General features: G+C 60.9%; 1 non-coding gene across 1 annotated transcript; it reads left to right on the top strand.

Annotated features, from left to right (window-relative positions):
- Window positions 1-1172: 1172 nt before the first annotated feature.
- LOC129133406 (5.8S ribosomal RNA) lies at window positions 1173-1325 on the top strand. The gene has a single exon (XR_008535965.2). It is a non-coding gene; the product is annotated as a 5.8S ribosomal RNA (ribosomal RNA).
- Window positions 1326-7938: the final 6613 nt, after the last annotated feature.

The following is a 7938-nucleotide window of genomic DNA, read 5'->3' as shown; positions in this document are numbered from 1 at the left end:
CGGCCACGCTCCTCCGTCGCCGTCGTTGTCCCGCCGCGCGCCGCAGTGGTCAACCACGCTGCACCAAGGAGGGGCGCCCTGTCCCCCCCTCTCCACGGCCCGGCCTCGACGGAGAGGCTGCGGCGCGCGATCGGCCCTGGGGGCTGACCCACTCGCTTCGTCGTAATGGGCGATGCCCTTCCTCAGCCACGGGGTCATGGCCGCCGGGGCCTGCCCGCTCTCTCTCTCCTCGGACTGCCGCCGTGGTCTCTGGCGAGCGTGGCGCCATGTCCGGTGCGTCCGGTGCCTCTCCTCCCTTCGACAGCCTATTCTCCTGTAACGCACACCAGCGGCACTGTCGTCCGCCAGCCGTCCCCTGGCTCGACCGCCCGCCCGCTTGTGGGGGGCAAGGGCCTGGCGGGCCCTTCGGCGGCGGAGGCCCGGGAGCATGCGCGACCCCGTGCCGAGCGGTGGCAGCGCCGCTCAACGGGCGTCCCTCCCTGTGGGGACAGTCAGCCAGAAGACACCCGCCGTCACCATGCGGCAGTCCCGTCCTGGGCCCCGCTTGTCGCGTCCTCCATCGCCATTTCCGGCCGCGTGTGGGCCACAGAAAGGCATGCGGGGCGGCCACGGGGGCGCTTCTCCCCGCCCGGTCTCTGCGTGAAAAAGAGGAGAGTGGGCGTTGCCCCCTGGCTCAGCGCCATACCGCCTTCGGCCGGGCACGTGCCCAAGGCAAGGGGCCCCGGCGGTGCGACGTGGCGGCGGCAGTCCCAGGAGTGCGGCCCCAGTGGCAGCTGGTTCTGCCGTCCAGCAGGCCTCGGGCACTGACGAACCCGGCTCAGGTCGTCCTGGGAAAGCGAGAAGCGGGTGGGCCGCCGCGCCCTCCTGCGCTTTGGCGTGCACCACATGGCCCTCCGTGCGGAGGCTGGGCCGAGCCCAGGCGCCTGGGCCGCCTCTGAAGGACGGTGTTTGTGAGGTCAGCATCTCCCCTCATGGGGGGAGGCAGTTGGGGGCGCGGGCTCCCGCACCTCTTGGCTGGCCTTCAGAGCGTAGTTTGCTCCAGTTGTTTTTTTCCCTCCCCTTCCGTTTCTGTGTGCTCGTACGGTCAAAGCCAGGTGCGCGCGCCCGTATCCTCGGCGCCAGAGTAACAAAAAAAGGGACCGCTCAGCGTGAGCAGTGCCCGAAAGGCAGAAAACTCTTAGCGGTGGATCACTCGGCTCGTGCGCCGATGAAGGACGCAGCTAGCTGCGAGAATTAATGTGAATTGCAGGACACATTGACCATCGACCATTCAAAGGCACGTGCAGCCCTGGGTTCCTCCTGGGGCTACGCCTGTCTGAGAGTCGCTTGACGATCAATTGCCGTCCGAGGGCCACCCGGGCGGCGCAGCTGGGGTCGCCTCGCAGGCCCGTCGCTCGCAGCGGCGGAGGCGGTGTTGTGACAGTGCCCGGAGGGTAGGTGGTCAGGGGTTCGGCGAGGGAAGCGCTTCCCTAGGCAGCTTCGATCCCTTCCCTGCGGCCCGGCAGGCGTTGTCCTCATCGCAGTCGTTGTCGTCGTCGCCGCACAGGGCCTTTGTCCCCCTAAATGCAGACTTGGGGAGAGCTCCGTAGCTCCCCGCAACCAGAGCGAGCCACTGGGGCGGAGCTCATCCTCGCCGGGACCGTGCTGCGGATGCGGTGGCGCAGCGGCCCGCTGAATTTAAGCATATTAGTCAGCGGAGGAAAAGAAACTAACGAGGATTCCCTCAGTAACGGCGAGCGAAGAGGGAAAAGCCCAGTGCCAAATCCCCGCCCTGCGGTGTGGCGCGGGACATGTGGCGTACAGAAGCCCCCCTCCCCGGCAGCGCTCTCGGGGGACCAATGTCCTTGTGATTGAGGCCGCAGCCTGTGGACGGTGTGAGGCCGGTAGCGGCCCCCCAGCGTGCCGGGCCTGGGGCTTCTCGGAGTCGGGTTGCTTGGGAATGCAGCCCAAAGCGGTGGTAAACTCCATCTAAGGCTAAATACAGGAACAAGACCGATAGCCAACAAGTACCGGAAGGCAAAGTTGAAAAGAACTTTGAAGAGAGAGTTCAAGAGGGTGTGAAACCGTTAAGAGGTAAAGGGGTGGGGCCCGCGCAATCCGCCCGGAGGATTCAACCCGGCGAGTTGCGGTCGGCCAGCACGGGTTCGGCGGATCCTCGCCTCTGCCTCCCCGCCCTTCCCCGGGCGAACCCTGTCCGCGGGGGTGGGCTGGGGGGGGGGGGGGCGGGCCGACGTGAGGACCGCCGCCTGGCCGGCGGCGGGCCCTGGCTGGGCTCATTTCCTCCGCAGCCGTGCACCGCGACCGGCTCCGGGTCGGCTGGGAAGGCCTCCAGCGGGCAGGTTGCCCAGCGCCGCGCGAGTGGCGGTGGGTGTTACAGCCGCCGGGCAGCAGGTCTTGCTGAATCCCGGGGCCGAGGGAGAGGATCGCCGCCACGCCCTCCTGCCCCCCCGTCGGCGGCGCCATGTTGGGGGGCGTCGCTTTTCCCCCCCCTCCCCCTCCCGGGGGGGATGGGGCAGGGGCGGCGTCTCTGCAGTGCAGCGTTTCACATGGGGGTGCAGGGGCCAGGCCCGCCAGCCACCGGCGCTGCTGTCAACCGGGGCGGACTGTCCTCAGTGCACCCCGGCCGCGTGGCACTGCCGGGCCAGGCTTGACGGGCAGCACTCGGGCACCCAGGGTCCACGGCGATGTTGGCTACCCACCCGACCCATCTTGAAGCACGGACCAAGGAGTCTAGCATGGGCACGAGTCAGGGGCCATCGTCGAAAGCCCACGGCACAATGAAGGTGAGGGCCGGCGCGCACCAGCTCAGGTGGGATCTTGGGGCTCGTGTCGCGCCTGGCAGCCCCGGGCGCACCACCGGCCCGTCTCGCCTGCCGCCCCCTCGCGGGGCCGGGGAGGTGGAGCGTGAGCGTCCGTGCTAGGACCCAAAAGATGGTGAACTATGCCTGGGCAGGGTGAAGCCACAGGAAACTCTGGTGGAGGTCCGTAGCGGTCCTGACATGCAAATTGGTTGTCCGACCCGGGTCTAGGGGCGTGTCATGGTTTAACACTGGCACAATGCCAGTGCCCCCATGAAGATACCTTCTCCCTGGTTTCTGCTGTGAGATGTGACCAGGAATAAGCAAAGCAGACTCCTACTTAGGGAAAAAAGAACCAGAACTTTATTAACTACTCTACAACTACAGATAAAATAAAACACACACATAGGGAAAATGAAAACCTCACAAATGCATTTCCTCCTCCCCCCACCAAATTCCAACACAATACATTTGATCCTCAAATCACCAACTCTCGGTCCAGCAGCACCTTTTAGACAATCAATCCTCAGTTCATCAAGAGGAGAGGAGTCCTTCTTGTGCCATGGGCTTCCCCTGGAAACACAGTCAAAGCCTCGTGTGTTTCTGTGTCACTCGTGGCACCGCCCGGAGTACATCTGCCATCGTGACTTCTTCCTTTTCATGTCCAGTGCTCTCACCACTGAACATGGACCAGAACTGCTTCTAGGGTTGTCTTTTAAGGATGCTCTGTCCCGATCCAAAAAAGGCACAGTCTCTCCTTTAGGACACCTGTCCCCACAATCTCTCCTTTGGGACATCTGTCCCCCCCGTATTTTTTCAGCCCCTGGGGCCGAGGGGCATCAACACTGAACCCTCTTGGTTCTGATGCCATTGCCTCCCCCTAGAATGCAGTCTCTGTGTCACAAGGAACTTGGGTCTGTCCATCTCTCTTTTGGGACACCTGTCCCCACAATCTCTCCTTTGGGACACCTGTCCCCCCCATATTTTCCCACCCCCTGGGGCCGAGGGGCATCAACACTGAACCCTCTTGGTTCTGTCCATGGCTATACAAAAAGAGTCCAGCAAAAGCTACTCCATCATCTCTTCCCACTAGGATTCTTCTCTACTCTTCTACTATCTCTCGCTTGCCCAGACCTCTCTCACACTGGCCCATTTTCTTCCTCATCTTCCACTCTATCTTCTAGGAAAGGTCAATGTTCTGTAAAGTTCTCATTTTCCAAAAAGGGGTTAAAAGCTCCTACAAGCGGCCGGCTGAACCCCTCCTTCATCTCCTTCTCAGCCGTGCTGCCGGCACAGGCCCATGTTTATCAAGCTTCAAGGTTACAGTCTCAGGCAGCGGCTCTTTCTCTCTCTCTCTCTGTCTCTCAGGGGGGGCTGCCCGATGGCTCCCGGTGTCTCTCTCTCTCTCTTTCTCTCTTCCACCCTTCCACCCCCGGGCTCAGGCCTACCTCTCCCAGCATCATGGCTTTTCCCTGCTCCCTGCCCAGCCAGCAGCTGGGCCGGGGGAGAGACCCGAACTCTTTCCCGCCGGAAACCCAAGAGGGCCCTCCCAGGGGAGAGCTCTGCTTTTAGCCCCGTGTTCTCAGAGGCGTGTCCATGTCCCAATGGCCAGGTTAAATGCCAATATTAAAGTCTGAATATCCATTGGCCAAAAACACAGCATCCCAAAAAACACATTTCCTGTCAAACCACCACAGGGCGAAAGACTAATTGAACCATCTAGTAGCTGGTTCCCTCCGAAGTTTCCCTCAGGATAGCTGGCACTCGGCAATGGGCAGTTTTACCCGGTAAAGGGAATGATTAGAGGTCTTGGGGCTGAAACGATCTCTACCTATTCTCAAACTTTCAATGGGTAAGGGGGCTGTCTCGCTGGCGTGGAGCTGCGCTGTGGAATGTGAATGCTCAGTGGGCCACTTTTGGTAAGCAGAACTGGTGCTGTGGGATGAACCGAACGCCGGGTTAAGGCACCTGATGCCGACACTCATCAGAGCCCAGAAAAGGTGTTGGTTGATCTAGACAGCAGGACGGTGGCCATGGAAGTCGGAATCCGCTAAGGAGTGTGTAACAACTCACCTGCCGAATCAACTAGCCCTGAAAATGGATGGCACTGGAGCGTCGGGCCCATACCTGGCCGTTGCCGGCAGTGCGATGCCCACAGGGGCAAGGCCGTGACGAGTAGGAGGGCCGCTGCGGTGCGCCTCAAAGCCTGGGGCGTGGGCCCGGGTGGAGCCGCCGCAGGTGCAGATCTTGGTGGTTGTAGCAAATATTCAAACGAGAGCTTTGAAGGCCGAAGTGGAGCAGGGTTCCATGTGAACAGCAGTTGAACATGGGTCAGTCGGTCCTAAGCGATAGGCGAGCGCCGTTCCAAAAGGGCGGGCGATGGCCTCCATTGCCCTCAGCAAAGGGAGCCGGGTTCAGATCCCTGAATCCGGAGTGGCAGAGATGGGCGCCGCGAGGCGCCCAGTGCTGTGACGCAACCGATCCCAGAGAAGCCAGCGGGAGCCCCGGGGAGAGTTCTCTTTTCTTTGTGAAGGGCCGGGCGCCCTGGAATGGGTTCACCCCAAGAGAGGGGCCCGCACCTTGGAAAGCGTCACGGTTCTGGCAGCGTCCGGTGAGCTCTCGCTGGCCCGTGAAAATCCGGGGGAGAGGGTGTAAGTCTCGCGCCGGGGCGTACCCATATCCGCAGCAGGTCTCCAAGGTGAACAGCCTCTGGCATGTTGGAACAATGTAGGTAAGGGAAGTCGACAAGCCAGATCTGTAACTTCGGGATAAGGATTGGCTCTAAAGGCTGGGTTTTTGGGCTGGGGCGCGAAGCGGGGCTGGGCGCGCGCCGCGGCTGGACGAGGCACCGCGCGCGGGTGAGTGTGCTCCACGTGGCCCACCCGGGTGCCAGGGCGCGCGCAGGCACGCGTGGCGTCGACTCTGGACGCGTGCCGGGCCCTTCCCGTGGATTGCCCCAGCTGTGGCGGGTACCGCCCACCCCCCCCCACCCCCCTCCGCCTTGCCACGGCCGGGGGCCCAGCGGTGGCCGCTGCCGTCGTCATTGCGCGCCACCGCCCCGTCGGTTCCCGCCAGCGGGGTTCCCGCGGCGTGTGGCCGGCGTGTGCGTGGTCTCAGCCGGCGTCAGCCGAGCAGTTCGCGCGGGGGAGGGTCCCCGGAGGGGGTGCCTGGGCTGGCGCCCCGCCTCGGCCAGTGCCTAGCAGCCGGCTTAGAACTGGTGCGGACCAGGAAAATCCGACTGTTTAATTAAAACAAAGCATCACGGAGGCCCGAGGCGGGTGTTGACGCGATGTGATTTCTGCCCAGTGCTCGGAATGTCAAAGTGAAGAAATTCAATGAAGCGCGGGTAAACGGCGGGAGTAACTATGACTCTCTTTCTACCTGAAACCTGGCCCCCCGGTTGGACAGGGGCGACGGGTTCGGAGGTGGGCTGACCACCCATTCCATTTACGATGTTGAATCTGGTCATGACTTGGCTATTCCAAATCCAAATCCATTTCTTGGAGGAGGAAACTGGGGGCGGCCGTTACACCTTACTAGGGTATCGGTGGGCACTCAGACCTCCTGAGATGATTTTGTAACATCTACAACCACCAAACTGACAGAAAATGAATTGGGCTTGCTGGTGAATTTCTCTTTAGAACTGTATATGTCAGATCTGCAGGAGCATGTACAGGGGGTGGTTCATTTTTCTTTTAATGGGGGGGTGTTGAACGGGTTTCCTGAGGTGTATGAATGGCCTACACCACAACTGAGTGAGGGGGACGACTTAAATCCTAGTCCCCCTAAGGACAATGATCAGAATGTACTTGAGAAGGGAGGCAGTGGGAAGGGGGAAGAGGGTACACCAGAGGCATTGCCTCCAGTGCCTGAGGTCCGCAGTGAACAAGCACCGGATGACATGGTGAAGGTGACTGTTCCTGACAAAAATCCACCATGTCCTTGCTGTGGTACCCGGCTCAACTCGATGTTGGCCCTAATTGAACACCTTAATGGGTCTCACGGGTCAAGCTTGGATCCTTTCCAACCCTATAAAAGAAGCATACTGTACCCCATTAGGGGAGAAAGAAGAAGAGCAGGGACCCTTCACGGACCTCCCCAAACAAAGCCATCTCCATGGAACAGCCTGCGCCTTCTCCCTCTCCTCTCTCTCCGTCTGCTGCAGCCTCAAGCCCGGGGCACCACTACCTAGCAAGCAGAGCTGAAATCCTGAGAGCTTGCTAATCACTATAGAGCTGATAACCACCATGCTTGCTAGATGGCAGCCCCGCAGCGTTGGCATGAGCGAGCCAGCTTCGGGCAACCGGTCCCTACCCAGGGACTGAGCTCCTGAGCCCTAGTGCTCTGCTTTATGATAAGGCCGATCAGAGGCTTCATTACCCATATTTAGATGCTTACATTTAGACGTCTACATTTAGACGCCTACATTTAGACGCCTACATTTAGATACCTACATTTAGATGCTTACATTTAGATGCTTAGATATAGATTTAGAAATGTGCATAGTTCTTTAGTTAGAGGTATGTGGAAGTTTAGATGCATAGATTGAGCTGTGTAGGCCTAGGCTGCATTTTTAGCTCTTTCCCCCCTGGGCTGCCTTTTTCACCTCTTGCTTTTGCCCCCGTGCCCCCTGTGTCCCCTGTCCCTGTGCTGGGTCTGAGCTGGCGGCTGGGCCAGGTGGAGCAGCACTTCCAGCCCTGGCTGTCCCTGGAGCGGTGGGAGCTGCTGCTGGCCCCAGGCACTGTCCCCTGAGGAGCTGCTGAAGGACGGGGAGACAGAGGGGGCTCAGGGGGCTGAGGGGGCGGTGGCGCTGAAAGGACGGTGACCCTGAGCTGCTGCTGGGGCTGAGGGCTGTGGGGCAGCCGAGGCCATGGTGGCACTGAGGTGACAGGCAAGGGGCACAGGCTGACGGGGTAGCGGCTCTAAGGGGACTGGATGGCTCAGAAGGGACTGAGGGGGCTGAGAGGACTGTGGGGGGCTGAAGAAACTGAAGGGGGCTGGGGATTCACTGAGAGCATGACGGGGCTGAGGGCATGGAGGGGCCAGCAGGGAGCACAGAGGGCTCCGGGACTGCAGCTCTGCCAGGCCTTGGAAGCAATTCCAGAGCCTCCACTTTTGCCACTACTGCCAGGAAGAGCTT

Source organism: Agelaius phoeniceus, chromosome 7 (assembly GCF_051311805.1).
Source record: "Agelaius phoeniceus isolate bAgePho1 chromosome 7, bAgePho1.hap1, whole genome shotgun sequence".
Taxonomy (NCBI): Eukaryota; Metazoa; Chordata; class Aves; order Passeriformes; family Icteridae; genus Agelaius; species Agelaius phoeniceus.
The sequence above is the reverse complement of the archived record's forward strand: the minus strand, read 5'-3'. Positions and strand labels throughout refer to the sequence as shown.